Genomic DNA, 23,572 nt, shown 5'->3' on the forward strand with positions numbered 1-23,572 from the left:
AAATCTCTGACATCCCTTTCCCAAGTCCCTTACTACAGATGACCTTGCCTCATACTTGAGGGGAGAATGAAAGTGAAAGTGAAGTCACTCTTTGCAACTCCATGGACTGTAGCCTACCAGGTTCCTCCATCCATGGGATTTTCCAGGCAAGAATACTGGAGTGGGTTGCCATTTCCTTCTCCAGGAGATCTTCCCAACCCAGGGATTGAACCCGAGTCTCCCGCATTGTAGGCAGACGCTTTACCATCTGAGCCACCAGGGAAGTCACTTGAGGGGGAAAAATAGATCCAAATAGATGAATTTTATCTCATCTTCCCATTAATTCTACCAGTCTGACTTCACATATGTTACCTTCACTGCCCTAACAATGGAAAAAGGATTTGTGTCCCTCTTTAAAGCCAACCCTTCCACTTGTGGTCAGAATCTCACCCACTTGTGATTTCTCAAGGATTGTTACTGCAATATCTTTTCTCTTCTCAATATCATCAATTTCTTCAGTCCAGATAATTCCCACTGGCATATGGATGTGCCTCAATTCCACTCATTTTATTTTTACATTTTTATTTTATTTATTTATTTATTTTGGCTGCACTGGGTCTTTGTTGCTGCATGTTGACCTTTCTCTAGTTGTGGCAAATGGGGGCTACTCTCTAGTTGCAGTGCACACTGGCTTCTCGTGGTGGTGGCTTCCCTTGTTGTGGAGCATGAACTCTGGGGTGCTTTGACTTCAGTAGCTGTGGCATGTGGGCTTAGTTGCCCCACAGCAGATCGTCCCACACCAGGAACTGAACCGGTGTCCTCTGCATTGCAAGGGGGATTCTTAACCAGTGGACCACTAGGGAAGGCCAATCCCATTCATTTTAAAAAACAACCTTCCCTGTATTTATGTTTCCCTCTAGGTACTGCAGCACTCCTGTATTACCTTCCACAACAAAACTCTGCAAGAAGAGTACCCTTTTCATACAAATTAAAATTTTTTTAATTCTAGTTTTGTGAAAAATGCCATTGGTAATTTGACAGAGATTGCACTGAATCTGAAGACTGCCTTGAGTAGTACAGCCATTTTACCAACATTGAGTCTTCTAATTCAAGAACACAGTATATCTTTCCATCTGTTTATATTGTCTTCAATTTCTTTCACCAGTGTCTTACAGTTTTCAGAGTACAAGTCTTTGCCTCCTTAGGTAGGTTTATTCCTGGGTATTTTATTCTCTTTAATGTGATAGTAAATGGGATTGTTTCTTTAATTTTTCTATTTTTTTTTTTTTTGTTATTAGTGTATAGAAATGCAACAGATTTCTGTGTATTAGTTTTGCATCCTGAAACTTTACCAAATTAATTTATGAGCTCTACAGTTTTCTGGTGGCATCTTTAGGCTTTTCTATATATAATATCATGTCATCTGTGAGTAGTGACAGTTTTCTTTTCCAATTTGGATTGCTTTTCTTTTTTCTTCTCTGATTGCTGTGGCTAGGACTTCTGATACTATGTTGAATAAAAGTGGTGAGAGTGGGCATCTCCTTGTCTTATTTCTGATCTTAGAGGAACTAGTTTCAGCTTTTCACCATGATGTTAGCTCTAGGTTTGTCATTATGGCCTTACACTGAGGTAGGTTCCCTCTATGCTCACTTTCTGGAGAGTTTCTATCATAAATGGATGTTGAAATTTATTAAAAGCTTTTTCTGCATCTCCTGAGATGATCACATAGCTTTTATTCTTCAATTTCTTAATGTGGTGTATCACACTGATTGATTTGTGGGTACTGAAAAAGTCTTTGCATCATTTAGATAAATCCCACTTGGTCATGGTGTCTGATCCTTTTTGTAATTTTAAAATTTGTATGGAATCACAAAAGACCCTGAATAGCCAAAGCAATCTTGAGAAAGAAAAATGGATCTGAAGGAATCAGACTCTCTGACTTCAGACTACATGACAAAGCTATAGTAATCAAAACAGTATAGCACTGGCCAAAAAACAGACATATATATCAATAAAACAGGATAGAAAGACCAGAAACAAAGCTACACAACTGTGGTCAATTAATCTACAACAAAGAATGCAAGAATACACAATGGATAAAAGACAGGTTCTTTAATAAGTGGTGCTGGGAAAACTAGACAGCCACATGTAAAAGAATGAAATTAGAATATCCTCTAACACCATATACAAAAATAAATTCAGAATGAATTAAAGACCTAAATGTAAGACTAGATACTATAAAACTCTCAAAGGACTACACAGGCTGAACACTCTTTGACACAAATCACAGCAATATCTTTTTGGATCTATCTCCTAGAATAAAGGAAATACAAATAAATGAATGGGACCTCATTAAACTTAAAAGCTTTACACAACAAAGGAAACTACATACAATGGAAGAAATACTTGCAAAGAGTGCAACTGACAAGGGATTAATTTCAAAAATATACAAAGAGCTCATACAGCTCAATATCATAAAACAAACAACCCAATCAAAAAATAAGCACAAGATCTAACTAGACCTTTCTCTAAAGAAGACACACAGATGGCCAAGAGGCACATGAAAAGATGCTCAATAATGCTAATTATTAGAGAAATGAAAATTAAAACTACAATGAAGATCATCTCATACCAGTCAGAGAGGCCATCATTAAAAAGTCCACAAACAATAAATGCTGGAAAAGGTGTGGAATAAAAGAAACATTTCTACACTGTTGGTAAGAATGTAAATTAGTACAGTCACTATGGAGAACACTTTGGAGGTTCCTTAAAAAGCTAAAAATAGAGTTGTATGATCCATGATCCCACTTCTAGGTATATATCCAGAGGAAACTCAAATTTAAAGAGATACATGCACCCCAATGTTCACTGCAGGACTATTTACACCCACATGGAAGCAACCTAAATGTCCACTGACAGATGAATAGATAAAGAAGATATATATGCATATATATATATATATAATGGAATATCACTCAGTTATAAAAATAATGAAGTAATGTCATTTGCAGCAACATGGGTAGACCTTGCAATTACCAAATTAAGTGAAGCAAGTCATTCTTTACACTGTTATTAGTCAATGCTCTAAAACCTTCGGTGAGAGCCTCAGTTTTCATGGAATAAAACCTAACTCCCTTGTTAAGATATTCAAAACTTTTCATGATTTCAACTCATCTTACCTTTTCATTCCCATCTATCAGTGCATTTCCTTCAACTATCCTTTAATCATGTAAGACTGCATGCCCCAGACATGACTGGATTGACCTACCTCTAAACTTTGGCTCATGCTATTCCTTCACCCTAGGAACAATCATGGAATACACAGAACATTGCACTGGTATCAAGAAACTTGGGTCAGAGTTCCAACCCTACCATGTGTCCTCTCTTGAGTTCATTCTTGATAGGTAAAATAAGGACAAAGTACCAGCCTCAGGATTAAATAAGAATGCATTTCATATGAATTCTAAACGGTACACAAAATACTGACAAATTCTTCCAGATAATGACTCTACAATTTTACAAACCCACAATTACTAATAGAATATCCTTTTTTCCACATACCTGCCACCATTGGACACACCAAAAACAAAAAAACTTCTGCCAATCCAGTAGATTAAAACAATTTTATTATCTTTAAAACTGCATTTCCCTGATTATTAGATTAAACATCTTTCCCAATGTTTATTAGGTATTTTCTTTACTTTTAATTCCCTGATCATATTCTTTGCCCATTTTTCTATTTCCTCCTCCCTTTTTTATACTATAAATATATTACTGTGCTATCTTATCCATTTGAAATATTCTTTTAAGTCTGGCACTTAGCTTCTTAATTTGTTTAAACGTTTTTTTCTCATAAAGAAGTTTTTATTTTGCTCTAAGTGAACCATCTATTTTTTAAAAATGGTTTTTGATCTTGATAGCTAATTTTAAGGCCTTCCCTACCTCATGGTCACAAACACTTTCTTCTAACATTTGCAAAGTACTTCTTATATTTAAATTTTTATTACATTTAATTCTTATTTTTGTGAATGGTGTGAAAATTTTCATATATCTTTCTAAACGCACACTATTTATTGAATAGTCCATTCTTTATATACTGATTTAAAGTATCACATTTATTCTACATTTAAATTGGGAGATATACAGATACCTGAGACAGATATGGGTCTATCTCAGAATCTTTACTCTGTTATTGATATAGTTGTCTTTCCCTATGCCAATACCACACTTCTGCATTTTACTGAATGGTTTTTGGGGGTGCTACTGAGACGACCCAAGTTTCTTGATACCAGTGCAATGTTCTGTGTATTCCATGATTGTTCCGAGGGTGAAGGAATAGCATGAGCCAAAGTTTAGAGGTAGTTTTCTCCTCTAATAACTAACTAACTAAGTTTACAGTGCTGACCCATCTTTTCATTCTTAGTGTAAGTACTAAGTAAACAGTTCAGCATTTTAATATCTTATTTATGATTTTTTTTAGTCCTATATCTAGAAATAAGATAGACCTGTAGTTTTTCCTTCCTCTCACCACCTCCCCTGCCTCCTGACTTCTTACTCTCTCTCTTTCTTTTTTCTGTGTCCTCCCTGTTTCGTTTGGGTATTAGTGTCACATGATCATCATGAAACCTATTGGGTAGGGTCCTATCGTTTTACACATCATGCAAGATTACATAGGAAGTCTTTAAAAGTTTACTAGAATTCACCTGTAAAACTTTGGCCATTGTTGGGACACATCATTAAATTTTTTTTCAATTCCTTTTCATAATTATTAGTTAACTCAAGGTTTTTACCATTTCATGTGGTAGTTTAAATAAGTCATATTTCTGAAAAATTACTCACTGAATCTTGACTTTCACATTTTATTTACACACATTTATACAGAGTTCTTACCACTTTACAAATCTCTGTATCTTCAGTTGTGCTTATTTTTTAATTTCTAATATTGATTAGTATCTTTTCTTTTCCAGACTTATGAAGATTAATCTATGTTATCGATGTTTTAATCAATCAACAACATGCTGATTTCTGATTTCACCCTTATTAATCTGGACCTTTATCTTCTTTAAATTATTTTATCATTCTCTTTTAATAATATTTAAGTCAATTATTTAATTCATTAATTTAATTTATGCAAATGACTTAAGTTTTATGGAATGAAACATGCATCCATAAAAAGTTTAGTAATACAAAAGTACAAAATAGTAAGCAACAAACCAACCAATATCCCATTACTCAGAAAGGAAAAGTGCTAACATTAATTGAATGTTATTCCACACATCTCTCTAAGCATTTATGGAGATGAATGGATGACTTTATGCTTCCGTATTTATCCTTTTTCTTCCCAATTTTATGGTCTTTCTTAAAAACAGTCTTAAACTGTTTTTAACTTCAAAAAGCTTTAAAAGTTACAGAAAACAGCAAAATTCTGTAAAGCAATTATCCTTCAATAAAAAACATTAATTTTTTAAAAGGGGAAGATTCTAAAAAATTTTTTTTTCTTTTTTAATAAATGTAATGTCATCTTGCATGTCTCTGAGAATATATTTATTCCAAAGTTCTGTTTTGCTCTATTAACTCTGATTCCTTCGATATTAGGTCTTCCATTTTATAGTTTGGAACCTTCCGTTATGGTATTAGCTTTCTTTAAATATTTTGTGATATTGAGTTGTGGGATCATCTTCATTTAGGCTTGAGAGATATCTTGTTAGTCTGTGACTGATGTGATTACAGAAGCATTTTTTTCAGGGGAAAGGCAAAATATTTTACTGGGTAGTGAACATGGATAGTTAAATATTTGGGGGGCTGCCTATCCTTTCTGGATATTGACAACAGGGGGATTCTGTTGGCTTTTTAAACATGCTTTCTTTCTCTCCTTGCCTGTATTGGGCCTCAGATGTGACACACAGGATCTTCGCTGCATCACACTGGTTCTTCCACTGCAGGGCACAGGCTCTGTAGTTGTGGTACACGCGCTGCAGAGCCAATGGGTTTCAGTAGCTGTGGTGTGCTAGCTTAGCTGCTCTGCGGCATGTGGGGTCTTAGTTCCTGGACCAGGCATCAAAGCGGCATCCCCTGCACTGCAAGGTGGATTCTTAACCACTGGACCACCAGGGAAGTCCCTGCTTTGGCGTTTAAAGCACCCACGTTGTCGGGTTTTGCACCATACACACCAAGGAGAATAAAGTTTGGGATAGGTAGATCCATATGTTTGCTTGTCCAGCAAGCCAGACATAACACAGTTTTATAATCACACATCTTTTACAGTATTCCACTTCTGTGTGTGTTTCCTCATCTGCACTCCCATTCCATTTTCAAGGTCTTTTCATGGGATTTTGCCAATTTTGCTTTTTGTTTTCTTTTCACAGTTGTGTTTGATCAGTACTGTGTATTTTTTGGAGGAGGAAGGAGGGAAAACTATTAGGAATAAAAAGCATCAAAGGGAGGCTTTAGCATGTCCTCAGTGTACCACTATGCATTGGAAGTTTCTTTTCTTTTTTTTTTTAATTATTTTTATTTTTTTTTTTCCAGTGGGTTTTGTCATACATTGATATGAATCAGCCATGGATTTACATGTATTCCCAATCCCGATCCCCCCTCCCACCTCCCTCTCCACCCGATTCCTCTGGGTCTTCCCAGTGCACCAGGCCGGAGCACTTGTCTCGTGCATCCCACCTGGGCTGGTGATCTGTTTCACCATAGATAGCATACATGCTGTTCTTTTGAAATATCCCACCCTCACATTCTCCCACAAAGTTCAAAAGTCTGTTCTGTATTTCTGTGTCTCTTTTTCTGTTCTGCATATAGGGTTATCGTGATCACCTTTCTAAATTCCATATACATGTGTCAGTATGCTATAATGTTCTTTATCTTTCTGGCTTACTTCACTCTGTATAATGGGCTCCAGCTTCATCCATCTCATTAGGACTGGTTCAAATGAATTCTTTTTCATGGCTGAGTAATATTCCATGGTGTATATGTACCACAGCTTCCTTATCCATTCATCTGCTGATGGGCATCTAGGTTGCTTCCATGTCCTGGCTATTATAAACAGTGCTGCGATGAACATTGGGGTGCACGTGTCTCTTTCAGATCTGGTTTCCTCAGTGTGTATGCCCAGAAGTGGGATTGCTGGGTCATATGGCAGTTCTATTTCCAGTTTTTTAAGAAATCTCCACACTGTTTTCCATAGCGGCTGTACTAGTTTGCATTCCCACCAACAGTGTAAGAGGGTTCCCTTTTCTCCACACCCTCTCCAGCATTTATTGCTTGTAGACTTTTGGATAGCAGCCATCCTGACTGGCGTGTAATGGTACCTCATTGTGGTTTTGATTTGCATTTCTCTAATAATGAGTGATGTTGAGCATCTTTTCATGTGTTTGTTAGCCATCTGTATGTCTTCTTTGGAGAAATGTCTGTTTAGTTCTTTGGCCCATTTTTTGATTGGGTCATTTATTTTTCTGGAATTGAGCTTCAGGAGTTGCTTGTATATTTTTGAGATTAATCCTTTGTCTGTTTCTTCATTTGCTATTATTTTCTCCCAATCTGAGGGCTGTCTTTTCACCTTACTTATAGTTTCCTTTGTAGTGCAAAAGCTTTTAAGTTTCATTAGGTCCCATTTGTTTATTTTTGCTTTTATTTCCAATATTCTGGGAGGTGGATCATAGAGGATCTTGCTGTGGTTTATGTCGGAGAGTGTTTTGCCTATGTTCTCCTCTAGGAGTTTTATAGTTTCTGGTAGTACATTTAGATCTTTAATCCATTTTGAGTTTATTTTGGTGTATGGTGTTAGAAAGTGTTCTAGTTTCATTCTTTTACAAGTGGTTGACCAGTTTTCCCAGCACCACTTGTTAAAGAGGTTGTCTTTTTTCTATTGTATTTTCTTGCCTCCTTTGTCAAAGATAAGGTGTCCATAGGTTCGTGGATTTATCTCTGGGCTTTCTATTCTGTTCCATTGATCTATATTTCTGTCTTTGTGCCAGTACCATACTGTCTTGATGACTGTGGCTTTGTAGTAGAGTCTGAAGTCAGGCAGGTTGATTCCTCCAGCTCCATTCTTCTTTCTCAAGATTACTTTGGCTATTCGCGGTTTTTTGTATTTCCATACAAATTGTGAAATTCTTTGGTCTAGTTCTGTGAAAAATACCGTTGGTAGCTTGATAGGGATTGCATTGAATCTATAGACTGCTTTGGGTAGAATAGCCATTTTGACAATATTAATTCTTCCAATCCATGAACACGGTATGTTTCTCCATCTGTTTGTGTCCTCTTTGATTTCTTTCATCAGTGTTTTATAGTTTTCTATGTATAGGTCCTTTGTTTCTTTAGGTAGATATACTCCTAAGTATTTTATTCTTTTTGTTGCAATGGTGAATGGTATTGTTTCCTTAATTTCTCTGTCTGTTTTTTCATTGTTAGTATATAGGAATGCAAGGGATTTCTGTGTGTTAATTTTATATCCTGCAACTTTACTATATTTGCTTTGGCACAGATAAATGGACAACATTGTACATACTTTTAAAGGAAAATGTTTTTTTCCTGTATTTTCTCTTCTACTGAAGTATGGTCTTGTAAAAGTGAGCACAGGGCATTATCCAGTGTTTTCTAATCCCAGATGAACATTATTAATCTGGGGGAGCTGTTCAAACATATTAAAATCTAACAACAGAAATGCCATTTTAACTGGGTTGGGGTAAGAACCATTGGTATGGTGGGAAAACTACAGACTTTAGGATTAGAATTATCACTTACTGTGATCTGTAACTTTAGGCAAGAAACAAATTTTTGAGCCTTAGTTTCCCATCTATAAATTGAATTTACAAGATTATGGTAAAGATTAGAGATAATGTAAGAAGAGAGACTAGCAACATGCAAGACAAATAGCAAATGACTAATAAATGTATTTATGCTCTTCTAAATATATTTATAAGTAAGTAGACAAAACCCCATGGCATTAGAAAAGAGAGCAAGTAAAATAGATATGCCTTCATATGCTAAAATCTTACAAATGACAAATTTAATACTAAAAGTCACAAAATTGTTCATAGGAGTTTACAATCATTTCCAGATATTCCAAACTAAGACTGTGGGATTTACCGAGTGTTCCTACCACATTTTATTGTACCCCTGGGCTCTTTTAATGTTCTTATTTCAATGCATTTCTTTTGAAAGGATAACTCTCTAAGCTATTACAAGATTTCTGAGCCATTCTTCATTTCTACATTTCAATGTCTGAGAGTAAAAACAGCAGCTTATAACAGTGGCAACCTGGTTATATGTTTCTGTCTGTACTCATTTAAGTATTTTGTGAGAAACAGACAAGTACTTTGAAATTGCAGGCAATGAAAAACTAGAAAGCTGTGGCACCCACAAATTAAACCAACTTTAGTGTCTCTAATGCATGAAACAATCCATCCCAAATTACAGTGAGCAACTGGAGACAACTCCATTTTTAGCATATTAGCCAAACACAGTGATGTCCATTTGCACATTTACAATGATCACAAGTAAATGTGCATATTTCTATCATTTGTATCATTCAGAAGCACAAGTATGCCACTTGGCATAACGTACCTACTTAATAAGTAATATTAACTGAATTCTTTAAAAAGTGTTAACCCATGCCCAATTATAGCTATGATTATTCACATATAAACAATAAAGGAAAATTATTTTTTCCTTGTTCTGTAAAATGTTTAAATGTCCAAAAGTTATTAATATTCACATGTATTACATAATAGGACTTAATTTCTCAAATCATTACTGTAAAATTAGACCCACATCAATACTAATAGTCAATTTGACAATAACATCTTAAATTATCTGACACTGATTTTCAAAAACAAATTCTATGGCCAAGAAATATATGGAAAAGTGTTCAATGTCCTTAGTCACCAGTGAAAAGCAAATTAAAATTTCAATAAAATACCATCACAAGCTCACTGGAATTGTGAAAGTGATACAATGTAATAACACCAAATGCTGGAGAGAATGTAGAATAACTGGAACCCTAGTATCTTATTTTTGCTTAGTTATGCCATGTAGGATCTTTAGTTGCATCATGTAAACTCTTAATCGTGGCATGTGGGATCTAGTTCCATGACCAGGGATTGAACCTGGGCACCCCCTGCATTGGGGGTATGGAGTCTTAGGCACTGGACAACCAGGGAAGTCCTGGGAACTTTAATATCTTAACAGTGGGAGTGAAAGACACAGTAAATGACACATAACTCACAGACAACAAGATCTTACTTATAGGTAGAAAATCCTAAAGAATAGACACACACATACAACTATGAGAACTAATAAAAGACTTTGGCAGTTTCAAGATACAAGATTTATACAAAAAAATCACTTGTATTTCTAACACTAAAAATGAGCATGAAAATGAGATCAAGAAGATAATTCCATTTATGATAGAATGAAAAAGAATAAAATAGGAAGAAAATCAAGGAAGTGCAAGATTGTGCACTAAAAACTACAAAACATTAATGAAAGAAATTAGAGGCAACCTAAATAAATAAAAAAGCATTCCACGTTCATGGACTGGAAAACTTAATATTGTTAAGATATCAGTATTCCCAAAGTTGATCTTGTGATTCAATGCAATCCCCATTGAAACCTTTTTCCCTTATTTAGAAATTGACAAATTAATCATAAAATTCATAGGGAATCTCAAGAGACCCTGAATAACCAAGACACTCGGATGGAAAGAAATTGAAAGATTCACACTTCCCCAGTTCAAAACTTATTACAAAGCTACAGTAATCAACATAGTGTGGTACTGGCATAAGAACAGACAAATGGAACAGGATTGGGAGTTCAGAAATAAACCCATACATTGGTAATCAGCTGAGTTTTGACAAGTGTCCCAAGATCATTCAATGGGCTAAATAATAGTTTCTTTAACAACAGTGCTGGTAAAACTAATATCAACATGTAAAAGAATGAAGTTGGACCCCTACCTCACATCATATACAGAAATTAACTCAAAATGGATCAACAATCTAAATGCAAGCACTAAAACTATAAAGCTTTTAGAAGAAAACACAGGGGAAAGTTTCATTACTTTGACTTTGACAATGGATACTTAGATATGATACCAAAAAATGTAAGAAATAAAAGAAAAAAATTTTAAATCTTTTGTGCATCAAGACACTATCAAGAAAATGAAAAAAAATTACAGAATGGGAGAAAATATATATGAATCACATATCTAATAAAATATTTGTATTTAGGATATATAAAGAACTCTCACAACACAATAGCAAAAAGAAAAGCAACTCAATTAAAAAATGAGCAAAGGACTTGAATACATTTCTCCAAAAATGATATAGAAATGGCCAACAAATAAACAAAAAGATACTCAGCATCATTAGTTATAAGTAAAATGCAAATCAAAACCATGAGATACCACTTCAATCCACTAGCATGGCCATAATCATAAAGACAAAAAAAAAAAAAAAACCACCAAGAATTGGTGAGCATATGGATCTTGTAAATTTCTGACAGGAATGTAAAATGGTACAGCTACTATGGAAAACAGTGTGGTGGTTCCTCAAAATTTAAACATAGAATTACCATCAGTTCAGTTCAGTTGCTCAGTTGTGTCTGACTCTTTGAGACCCCATGAATCACAGCACACCAGGCCTCCCTGTCCATCACCAACTCCCGGAGTTTACTCAAAGTCATGTCCAGCGAGTTGGTGATGGCATCCAACCATCTCATCCTCTGTTGTCCCCTTCTCCTCCTGCCCCTAATCCTTCCCAGCATCAGAGTCTTTTCCAATGAGTCAACTCTTTGCACGAGGTGGCCAAAGTATTGGAGTTTCAGCTTCAGAATCAGTCCTTCCAGTGAACACCCAGGACTCATTTCCTTTAGGATGGACTGGTTGGATCTCCTTGCATACTACCCAGTAATTCTACTGCTGGGTATATACCTCAAAGAATTGAAAAAAGGGACTCAAACAACTATGAATGTTGTATTTGAATGTGAATGTTCACAGCAGCATTATGTTCAATAGCCAAAATGTAGAAGCAACGCAAGTGTCCATTGACGAATGAATAAACAAAACGCAAGTGTCCATTGACAAATGAATAAACAAAATGCAGAATGAATAAGCAAAACAAAAATAAGTGCATGCTAAGTTGTTTCAGTCATGTCTGACTCTTTGCAACCCTATGGACTGTAGCCTACCAGGCTTTTCTGTCCATGGGAATTCTCCAGGCAATAATACTCGAGTGAGTTGCCATTTCCTTCTCCAGGGGATCTTCCTGACCCAGGGATTGGACCTGAGTCTTTTATGTCTCCTGCATTGGCAGGTGGGTTCCTTACCACCAGCATCACCTGGGAAGCCCCAGAACATAATGTACAATGGAATATTATTCAGCTATAAAAATGAATGAAGCATTGATACATGCTACAAATGTAGATGAAATTCAAAAACATTATGCTAAGTAAAAGAAGTCACATATAAAAGATCACATATATTAGTGCATTCATGTGAAATATCAAGAATAATTAAAACCATACAGATAGAAAGCAGATTAGGAGCTGAAGGGGGCTGGGCGAAGAGGGGGAATAAAGAATGACTGCTTAATGGATAAGGGATTTCCTTTTGGGGTGATGAAAATGTTTTGAAACTTGACAGAGATGGTGGTTATACAACCTTGTGAATGTATTAAATGCTATTGAATTATGACTTTAAAATGGTTAATTTTATGTTATGTCAATTTTACCTCAATAAAAATAAATATATGAATAAGAAAAAAATTCTGATGCCTCTTATTAGCAGTTACTAAGACCATTTTGGGTCTTGACTAAGGAAGACACACACAGTAAAAAAAAAGATTTAGAAATTACAAGAAGAAATTGGTTATAGTTGCATTACAAAAAATTATCTTTTATTTCACTTGGGAAAATACAAGAGCAAATAACTTGACAGATAAATAACCAGTAATCATATAAACATTGTTCTGTTTAGTTTTCTATATAATTACTCTTAACAGAACTTTTGGTTGGACATACACATTTTTCTTGCTCAAATATTCCTTCATCAATGAAGGTCCTATCCTTACCAACATATTTAAATTTTTCATGAGCTGTCTACTACTTCTAATCTGACTATCATACTATACTTTTGTCCATAAAACAGTAACACCTGCTTAACACCTAATAATGTGTAATGCAACTTACTAATTAGGTTCATTGTTGATGTTTATTTCCCTCTGCTAGAATATATGTTCCATGAAGATGGTCATTTTTGTCTGTTTTATTCCTGAATGAATTCTCAGTGCCTAGAACCATGCTCAGCACACTGTGAGTATTAAATAAATATCTGTTGAGAGAATGAAGTGAATTAGCAGGCCAGAGAAACTGAAAACCAAGTGTCTAGGGAGGGAGGGAGAAAAGGGAAAAGACAATAAAAATCATGTCATGCATCAGGTATCAGAACCTGTAGGCAAGTGCATGTTGTAGGAATAAAAACAGCAGATTGGTGGAACACATTAATAACTGAGCGTCCAGAGACTCATACTATTCAAAATGTTCATGATATTTAAAATTACCTGGCATATAAAGAAGGCCATAGGAAAAGACAATCAACAGATGCCAGTTCAAGATGACATAGATAGTAAAGTTACCAGACAAAGACATTTAATTACCCATTAAAAATATACTTGTGAAATACATACAATGGTAAAAATTCTTGAATCAAATGGAAAGTTAGAAAGTCGCAGAAAAGAGATAGAAGATATGAAGAAAAACTAAACAGAAATTTTGGGATTGAAAAATACAACATTTTAAATGGAAAAATCAACTGGGAAGGCTCAATAACCAATGATAAAGGAAAAAGTCAGTGAATTTGAGGATAGTTAATAAAAATTATACAATCTGAATGACAGAAATAAATTTGAGCTAACAAAAAAGAAAAAGAGGACAGCTTCAGAGACCAAAAATAACCAAAGGCCTATCATCAATGTTACTGGAGGCTCAGAAGGAAAGGAAAAAGAGCATGGTGCTACAGGGAACTCAGCTGAGTGCTCTGTGATAACCTAGAGGGGTGGGATGGGGTAGGAGGTGGTAGGGAGGCTCAGGAGGGAGGGGATATATGTATACTTATGGCTGAATCACACTGTCATATGGCAATGTAAAACCAAAACAACATTGTAAAACAATTATCCTCCATTTAAAAATGAAAAAAAATTTTCTGAATTGTAAAAAAAGAAAAGAAGAAAAATAATATGGTGCTAAAAATACAGAAGAAATAATGTCTAAAAATTTCTCAAGTTTGGCAAAACATACAAAGCTACAGATTTTAAAAGCCCAGTGAACTTAGTAAAGGATAAGCACAAAGATATCCAAACCCAGGATATCATAATCACACTTGATGAAAACTAAGAAACAAAAGGAAAAACTAGCTAAAGAAAAACAATACTTTTAGGGAATCAACTGGAATGACTTAAAATTTCTCACCAGAAACAGTGGAGAAGAGTAACAGGAAAGAACACATTATTTTTAAAGCCTTGAAAGAACTGGACTATCAACTAAGGATTCTATTCTACAAAAATGTTCTTCAGGTGTAAAGGTCAGATATAGATGCTTTAGATGAAGGAGAACAAGAGAAAAGGTTGCCAGCAGACATGCTATAAAATAATTGCTTTTAATGTTATTCATAGAGAAGCTATCAGTAGGAAGCTTGGAAGATTAGGAATAAAGAATGAGGAAGAGAAACTGTAAATATCTGGATAAACATAACAGACTATTCTTTCCTCTTGAATTATGTTTGACATCTGAAAGCAAAAAATTATATGGTCTGATAGAGTTTTCAATGCATGTAGTATAATATATAAGAAACATAACCTAAAGGGGGCAAAGATGAAGTCATTTTTATGGTGATAAGATTTCTACATTTTACTTGAAATAGTAAAATACTGATTCTTAGTAGATTGTACAAGGTTTAGTATGTACATTGCAATCCTTAGAGTGTCTACAAAGACATAGAGCAAAACACATAATAGATAAGTTAAGCAGAATAACAGAAAATATTCAAATTAGTCAGGAAAGAGAAAACAATATTAAAAAAAACAGAGAGAACAAACAGAAAATAAATAGTACACCTAAATTCAAATATGTCAATTAGGACTTCCCTAGCTAGTCTTCAACAGTAGTGAAATAAGAACTTCGAGATGTACAAGATGGATTTAGAAAAGGCAGAGGAACCAGAGATCAAATTGCCAATATCCACTGGATCACAGAAAAAGCAAGAGAATTCCACAAAAACATCTAATTCTGCTCCATTGACTATGCTAAAGCCTTTGACTGTGTGGATCACAATAAACTGGAAAATTCTGAAAGATCGGAATATCAAACTACCTTACCTGCCTCCTGAGAAATCTGTATGCAGGTTAAGAAGCAACAGAACTGGACATGGAAAAATGGACTGGTTCAAAATTGGAAAAGGAGTACGTCAAGGCTGTATATTGCCACCCTGCTTATTTAACTTATACACAGAGTAAATACATCATGCAAAATGCCGGGCTGGATGAAGCACAAGCTGGAATCAAGATTGCTGAGAGAAATATCAATAACCCCAGATATGCAGATGACATACCATTATGGCAGAAAGAGAAGAGGAACTCTGGAGCCTCTTGATGAAGGTGAAAGAGGTAAGTTAAAAAGTTGGCTTAAAACTTAACATTCAAGAAACAAAGATTATGGCATCCAGTCCCGTCACTTCAAGGCAAATAGATTGGGAAATAATGGAAACAGTGACAGACTTTATTTTCTTGGGCTCCAAAATCACTGCAGATGGTGACTGCAACCATGAAATTAAACGACACTTGCTCCTTGGAAGAAAAGCTATGACAAACCTAGGTAGCGTATTAAAAAGCAGAGACATCACTTTGCTGACAAAGGTCCGTCTAGTCAAAGCTATGGTTTTTCCACTAGTCATGTATGGATGTGAAAGTTGGACCACAAAGGAGGCTAAGAGACTACGAATTAATGCTTTTGAAGTGTGGTGTTGAAGAAGACTCTTGAGAGTTCCTTGGACTGCAAGGAGATCAAACCAGTCAATCCTAAAGGAAATCAACCTTGAATATTCATCGGAAAGACTGACGCTGAAGTTGAAATGCCAATACTTTGTCCACCTGATGGGAAGAGCCGACTCAATGGAAAAGACCCTGATGCTGGGAAAGATTAGGGCAGGAGGAAAAGGGGGCGACAGAGGAAAGATGGTTGGATGGCATCACAAACTCAGTGGACATGAATTTGAGCAAACTCCGGGAGACAGTGTAGGACAGGGAAGCCTGGCATGCTTGCAGTCCATGGAGTCACAAAGAGTTGGACACGACTGACTGAACAATAACAAGAGCAACAAGAAGGACTTTCCTGGTGGTACAGTGGATAAAAATCCACCTGCCAATGCAGGGGACACAGGTTTGATTCCTAGTTGAGGAAGATTCCATGTGCTGTGGAGCAACTAATTCCATACACCACAACTACTGAGCCTGCGCTCTAGAGCCTGCGCTCTGTAACAAGAGAAGCTGCCACAGTTAAACCCACGCACAGCAACTAGACAGGAGTCCCCACTCACTGCAACTAGAGAAAGCGCATACACAGTAACCAAGACTCAGGGTAGCCAAAAACAAATAAATAAAATGAAAATATGTCAACTACATTAAATGCAAATAGTATACACATTAAAGAGATTATCAGAATGGATCTGGAAAATCATGACTCGATTATTTGGTATTTACAAGAAACACACTTCAAATATAATTATATAGGTAGATTAAACTTTTATTTTTTTTTAAGATAGATAGACATGAAGCCACTAATAAACATAAAGCTGGAGTGGTTATATTATCAAATTAGACTTCAGGGTAAAGAAAATTAACAGGAACGAAGAGTAACCTTATATACTAAAAAACGTCAATTCTCCAAGAAGGCATAGCAATTTAAAATGTGTATGCACCTAACAAGAGAGATTCAAAATGCATGAAGCAAGAACTGACAGATCTGAAAGGAGAAACAAATAGATAAAATTACAATTACATTTGGTAATCTCAGCATTTCTCTCTCAGTAAACAACAGTGAACAAACAGCAATGACACAGAAGAGCTAAACAAGGCCATCAACCAATTGAATCTAACTGACATTTATAGATATTTATCCAACAAAGGCAGCACATACATTCTGTTCAATTTTATATGAAACATTTACCAAGGTATACCATATCCTAGGTCATGAAAGAAATCTTAAGAAATTTAAAAGAATAGAGATCAAGAATGTTCCCTGCCCATAAAAAATAGAAATTAAAAACAGAAGGATAATAGGAAAATATCCAAATACCTAGAAACTGTCTAAACAACCTATGATTCAAAGAGGAATATTTAGAGGAAATTAGAAAATTTTGGGGGGACACTTCCCTGGTGGTCCAGAAGTTAAGATTCTGTGTTTTCACTGTAGGGGATGTGGGTTCAACCCCTGGTCGAGGAACTAAGATCCCACAGCATGCTGTACACAATGCAGCCAATATGTGTGTGTGTTTACATATATACACATACAGAGAGAGACAGACTAATACACTCCTAATTAAATCTTTACAAACATCTGTAAATTTTACAGGTGTATACATACATATTTTAAAAAGTTTTGATATATATTGCTAAAATGCCCTCAGAAAGATCTTTAAATTTTGACTTACAGCTTACTTCCTCTGAAAATCTTTCCCTGATTAGCCCTTTCCCACTGCTACATCTGTGCAACTATTTGGCTTCATTAAATTACTATTATATTTATTGGACCATATAAGCAATTACTGTTTTAATAAGACATTAGGCCTCTGGGCTATCTGCTTACAAAGCACATGATATCTTAGAGGAAATCTAAGTGAGGAAATAATAAACTTATGGGTTATTAAATGGGTAGCAAAATTGACATAAAAAGATGAGTTATTAGAATTAATTGGGTAACACCCCATTTTCCATGAATTAAGCATATTCTAATCATTTTTAGATTTTCCTATTGTTTTGGTTTGTGTGCCTCATAAGAGGCAGTGGCTTCTGGTACAGTTTGCATTGTCTGTATTATCTTTGGAATTATTAAAAAAAAAAAGTTCAAGCTCTGAAAATTGTATCAAATTCTCTGTATCTTCAAAATTCATATATGCCCTCTCTAGATTTCTATCATGCCTCCCTTATAAGGCATGAAATTGAAGGCTAACTGATGTCATGTGACAGAAAAGTGTAGTAATTCAGAAACACTGGCTGTTGTGTTTTATTCCACTTGTGAAATGAAATCACATACATGAAAATAAGAATAAAGTCTCAAATTGTGCATTTTTGGCATCTGATATTACTCACAAACAATTAGCTAGCACTAATTAGGTCCAATATTGTGAATGTTTCATTAAGAAAAAATTAATTAGCTCTGTTAATTATGAATGTCACAGGAAAATCCAGCCTCAAGCACTCTGATTGTTACTATTTGTTTTTAGGAATCATTTGCTGAGAATTGCTTCCCTTAGTTTTATTTCTATGCCTTAATTATACGATCTTAAAACATGGCAGCCCCTTGTATTATACATTTCCTGCAAATATTAAGCAAATATGCTAAAGCAGGAGCATATTTTACATAACCACACATGTCAGACTAAATGTGAGCCAAGAAAAAGAATGAATGCAACTCATATCTGATTTATATTTGGCAAATACAGAGATATCATAAGCTACTGGTTTAAATGCCTACATGGTATTTCCATGGCAACTGCATAAACATTTTCCCCATAACACACAGCAAACTTCATTCTTTATATCCCATTATTTATTTTTTCCACTCTCAGGGGAAAGCCTAATTTATTCCCTAGGAAAAATCAATCAATGATTTTCTTAATCAGTGGCATTTGAAGAGTAGGCGGCACAGTTCTTTTTATGGAAAAGCAATTTCTACCAACGCTCTTGTTATGTGACAGAGACTAGGGGAGAATAAAAGTACTACTTGTTTTCAGGAAAGTGTGAGTACAAGTTGCAATCTTCAAAGAGAAATGAGAATGTGCATTAGAATATCCACAAAAGGTTGGCCAAAGTGATCACATGCAACTCCAACTTCTCTTTTGTCTGTGCGTGGAGTATCATAGAGATTCCTTTACGTAAAAAAAAAAAAAAAAAAAAAAAAAAAGCGTTCTTTCATTTCTACAGAGTTTTGGCAGTCTTTAAATAATTCCTTTGCTGCTTTCCTTGTGTGATAGACATTGTACAGAACTAGAGGCAAGAGAAAGACTACCCACTTAAAAGTGATCAAATGACAGTTCAGAGGAAGAATAAAGGGAAACCACGTCAGGTTCCTTCACTTTGTCTATTCTTTCAGCCTGAGGTAATTATCATGATTCAGATCGCACCGGATGGAAGATATCCCTTATTGGATTTTAACTATCAAATGAACAATTTCCCAAAGTGCTCAAAAGGACAGTGGACCAACTACCATTCTTCAGTGTACTCAGCGCTCAGTGGGTTAGCAGAGGAAGCCCTTTCAGGATGAGTGTACATATTAGCCAGTCCCTTCCCCTGAGCTTGCCTGGCACCACTATGATAGCACTTATCATGTTCTGTTACTGTTTATATATGAGTCCCTCAGAGGGTCTTTATAACACCCCTCCAATCTGACACAGTTAGATTGCTCTGTGAATAGTAGCATGCTTAATAAGCTAATGGGTTAAATGAATATTTAGCTATAGCATATACACATTTCCTACAATACATAATGCTTCTCACTCAAAAGATTAAACTGTCTTCCAATTATTCCTTCTACCATTTTGATGTTTCTATTCTCATGGGAGTTTCATTACTTCATTTCTATACAGTGAATCTCTTACCATCTCCTCTCTTTCATTTATCTTCAAGGCCTATGTTAAGTTATGAGGCAAGGGCTTTGGGGGTTTTTTTGGCTTTGCTTCTACTGTTCCAGTATTATTTGTTGGAAAGATTAATCTTTCTTCATTGGACTGATTCTGCACTTTGTAAAAAATCAATTGATCATACACACACACACACACACACACACACACACACACACACACAAAGCATCTGCATCTTGTTTCCTTTTAAACATTCCCCATGTAAAACTCACCTGTACTCTAGCACTAGTTATACAATGGCTCATTATTTAACATCAGAGAGTTCTAAAGTACAAGAATGTTTCATGTTTTCCTTCCTATATATGTCAAACCAACAGAAGGAAACAAAAGCTGGGCCTGACTCCAAGAAGAATGAGTTTCTTAGGGAATGAGTGTTTCCTTTCATTTCTACAATTTGGTATTTTTAGATAAGCTCTCCTGTGACCATGTGCCAGAATTGTTAATCTTCAAAATGTACAAGCTGGAATGATAAAAACCAATCCCCACCCCTGCCACCCCCTTATTCTGTGGCTACTGCATGGGGACCGTTAATTCAGAATTAAAACACCAGTAAGGTTAGGACTAACTGGCTTGCCTAGTACAAGCATTTGTGCAGATTTCTAGTTTCTCACCCTTATGAGAAGGTGAGTAACAGAAATAAGGAGACGCTTTGTATTTATCACATTCTTCAACTGCCACATATGTTTAGTGGTATTCTAGCTAGTTATCATTAACTTAAAACATTTACTGCTAATTACAGTTGGTACAAAGAATCAAAGGGTAAAAACTGTGTTCTCAACACCCATAGCAATCCTTTCTTTCACAATAAGATTCCTATCTCTTCCTCTATCATCCCTTATGCCACGGCCAGGTCCTTGGTGAAAGGACTTCTAAGCTCTTTTAGAAGTTCAGATAAACGTCCTCTTTCTGGATCATCTTGTCATGACATTTTCAGAGGCTAACTCTTTCCATACATCACGACTGACTTCTTACTACCTAGTATTGTTGTCTTGCCAGCAATACATTTGTGAAGGAAGACTTTCTACCACATGGTATAGTCATTTCTTGGTCATCTGACTCTACTACAGAGTATTTCTGCTACAATGATCTCAGTAGTAAAGAATTAAAAGAGCTAATGTGAGAGATATAAGCCCACAGAAATAACTGTTTTCCCAACAAAAGTCTTTAAAAATACATTTGAAAACCTACAGAATTAAAGAATTACATTCTTCCAAAACACAATGCAGAATTAACAAGACAGTGGTATTTTAGGTATCAAGAAGAGAACACAGGAGGACAAAGTCATAACACAACAGCAAATCCCCATTATTTTTGTTTTTTTAAGTGAAAGAAGGTTTATTTAAAGAAACACACTCCATAGACAGAGTGTAGGCCATCTTGGAAGACAGGAGAGGCATGAGAAATCTCTACTATTGACAATAGTATGTTGCCTACTCACCTGTGCTATGTTTTGAGTTCATATGAAAAAAATGAATTTAAATGAATATCACATATCATGAAAGACGGAAAAAGTACATCTAGTATATCATTATTTACATTTTATGTTGTTAATGGGTATATACATAAGAATATATATTCACCAACCTCACAGCATTTTCTCCAGAAAAGGATGACAAGAATGAATTGGAGAAAGATACAAAGAGGATTTCAATTGTTCCTAAATTGTTTTATTTCTTTAAAAAAAAAAATGGGAAAATGTTAGGATTCAATTAATTCTTGGTGGTAAGATAATAATGTTTTTAATATTATTCTGAATTTTTCTGAAGTATGAGAATTTTTAATAATAAAAAATTTTAAGAGCAATGGAAATATACTTAATTACATTTTAGCTTGAAAGTAAAGCAGATTTCTAAACAAAGAAAACATGAGGAAGAACCTTCTTTTGTGGAATAGAGTAGTATCTGACAAAATGCATTTTGAACTACATAATTTGAAAGAATATTTCAAGTGATACTGTAATTTCTGAGAAATACTGGATAAATAGATTTGCCTTTAAGAGCTTCCATTTAATTTTATGTAAAGCAAGGATGTCAAAATAAAATATCTTGGATAACCTCTCCAACTTTAAAAGTCTATGTCTTTTTTTCTTCTAAAGGAGGTAAGTATATCTCTGCACATGTTATTCCTTTCACCTAGAACAGGAATACTCTTTTCCTCTAGCTTGTTCCCTGGCTTGTTCCCTATTAACCAGTAACATTCAGCAGTAGGATTCATTTGTGCTTTGGGAAGTCTTTCCTCACCCTTCCCAAACAGAAAAAGTACTGTCACAGCTCTGTCCTCATATTCCTGTTAATCTCTTGAACACTGCTATTTACATGTTTGTCTGCTCTGTAAGAGAAACAGATGCCGGCACCTGCATCTACTCTTCTTTGAATCCCATGTACCCTCCATAGTGACATGTTTACAGCCAAGAGAGAGATAATAAACACAAATCACTTAAACTTAATGTTAGCACAAAGTAAATTAAATTTTTTTATCTATTGCAAATGTTATTTTCCCCAAGTAAATGTGTGATGAATGAATGAAGTCAGTATGTAAAATGGCATGAAATTATTCCATCAGTCAGATATGTTGATCGTTCCACTGTAAGGTAGGGGTATAACCCAGATGATAGCTTAGTATTCTTTCCAAAAGAATCTGCAGGATCATTTCAAATTTTATGCCCTTTAGTTTAGAAAGCAAGGATAACATAACTTTTCTGGTTCTTCTTTTACTTTTCCTCATATTATTGGAAGCTTGGATCAACAGCTTTTTACAAAGGACATGAAACACTCTTCAGAAGCAAAATCTCAGAAACAAGATACACTAAACCTTGGACTGAAAACTGTTACAAAAAGGGGAACATTTTATCATATACATGTTTGGATAATATGCACTTAGCTATAACAGTTGATTCAACCCTTGTTCTCAAATAAGGCTGTTTATAATTCCTATGGTGGAAGAGGGATAGTATGATAACAAGGAGGGGAGAGAGAACTTGGTAAAAAATAGCCAGCAATCCCTCCCAGGAACCCAAGGAAGCAGGAGGGGTAGATCTCAGCACCCCTAGTACTTTCTTGGATCAATCTCCTTAGACGTGGCTCATGAAACAGTTGTTAACTAGGAGATTCTTTGAATCAATGGGATTGTCTTGGGAGTCCAGCAGCCAGCCATAAGACCTAGAAATGCCCTTGGCAATATTAAAACCAAAGCAGACAACTGCCACCAGATGGGATGGGGAGGTTGGGGGTGGGGGTAGATTTGGAGCTCAAAGCTGCACCCTCAGAGCTTCTAATCAGGTTCTAACGTAGCTTATCCTAGTCATTTCATTAATCCACAAGTAGCATGACATTGCATTTTACAGGACTGAATTTTCTGGACCATACTTATTAATTAAAATAGGGTTTTTTTTTAACTTTTTATTTTGAAACAGAAGAGTTACCAGAAGTTGCAAAGATAGTACAGAGAAGCCCTATTTACACTTGAAAGTTTGCCCCAAAAGTCACATCTTGTATAAATATAATACAATATCAAAACCAGGAAACTGACATGGGTACAATGTATGTGTATTCAATGTCATTTCATGATACATGTAGATTACTCTAGCTATCACCACAATCAAGATACAAACTATTCCATCACTGCAAAGATATCCCTTGGTGCTCTTTATAGTCACACCCACCCACCTACCACTCAACCTTC

The 23,572-nt window shown here is 35.4% G+C and overlaps 1 protein-coding gene across 15 annotated transcripts in view; it reads right to left on the reverse strand.

The window, feature by feature from the left end:
* Nucleotides 1–23,572, reverse strand: part of PEAK1 (pseudopodium enriched atypical kinase 1) — a 311,689-nt gene that overhangs the window by 118,409 nt on the left and 169,708 nt on the right. The gene's annotated exons all lie outside the window — the stretch shown is intronic.

Source organism: Dama dama, chromosome 13 (genome assembly GCF_033118175.1).
Source record: "Dama dama isolate Ldn47 chromosome 13, ASM3311817v1, whole genome shotgun sequence".
Classification (NCBI taxonomy): domain Eukaryota; kingdom Metazoa; phylum Chordata; class Mammalia; order Artiodactyla; family Cervidae; genus Dama; species Dama dama.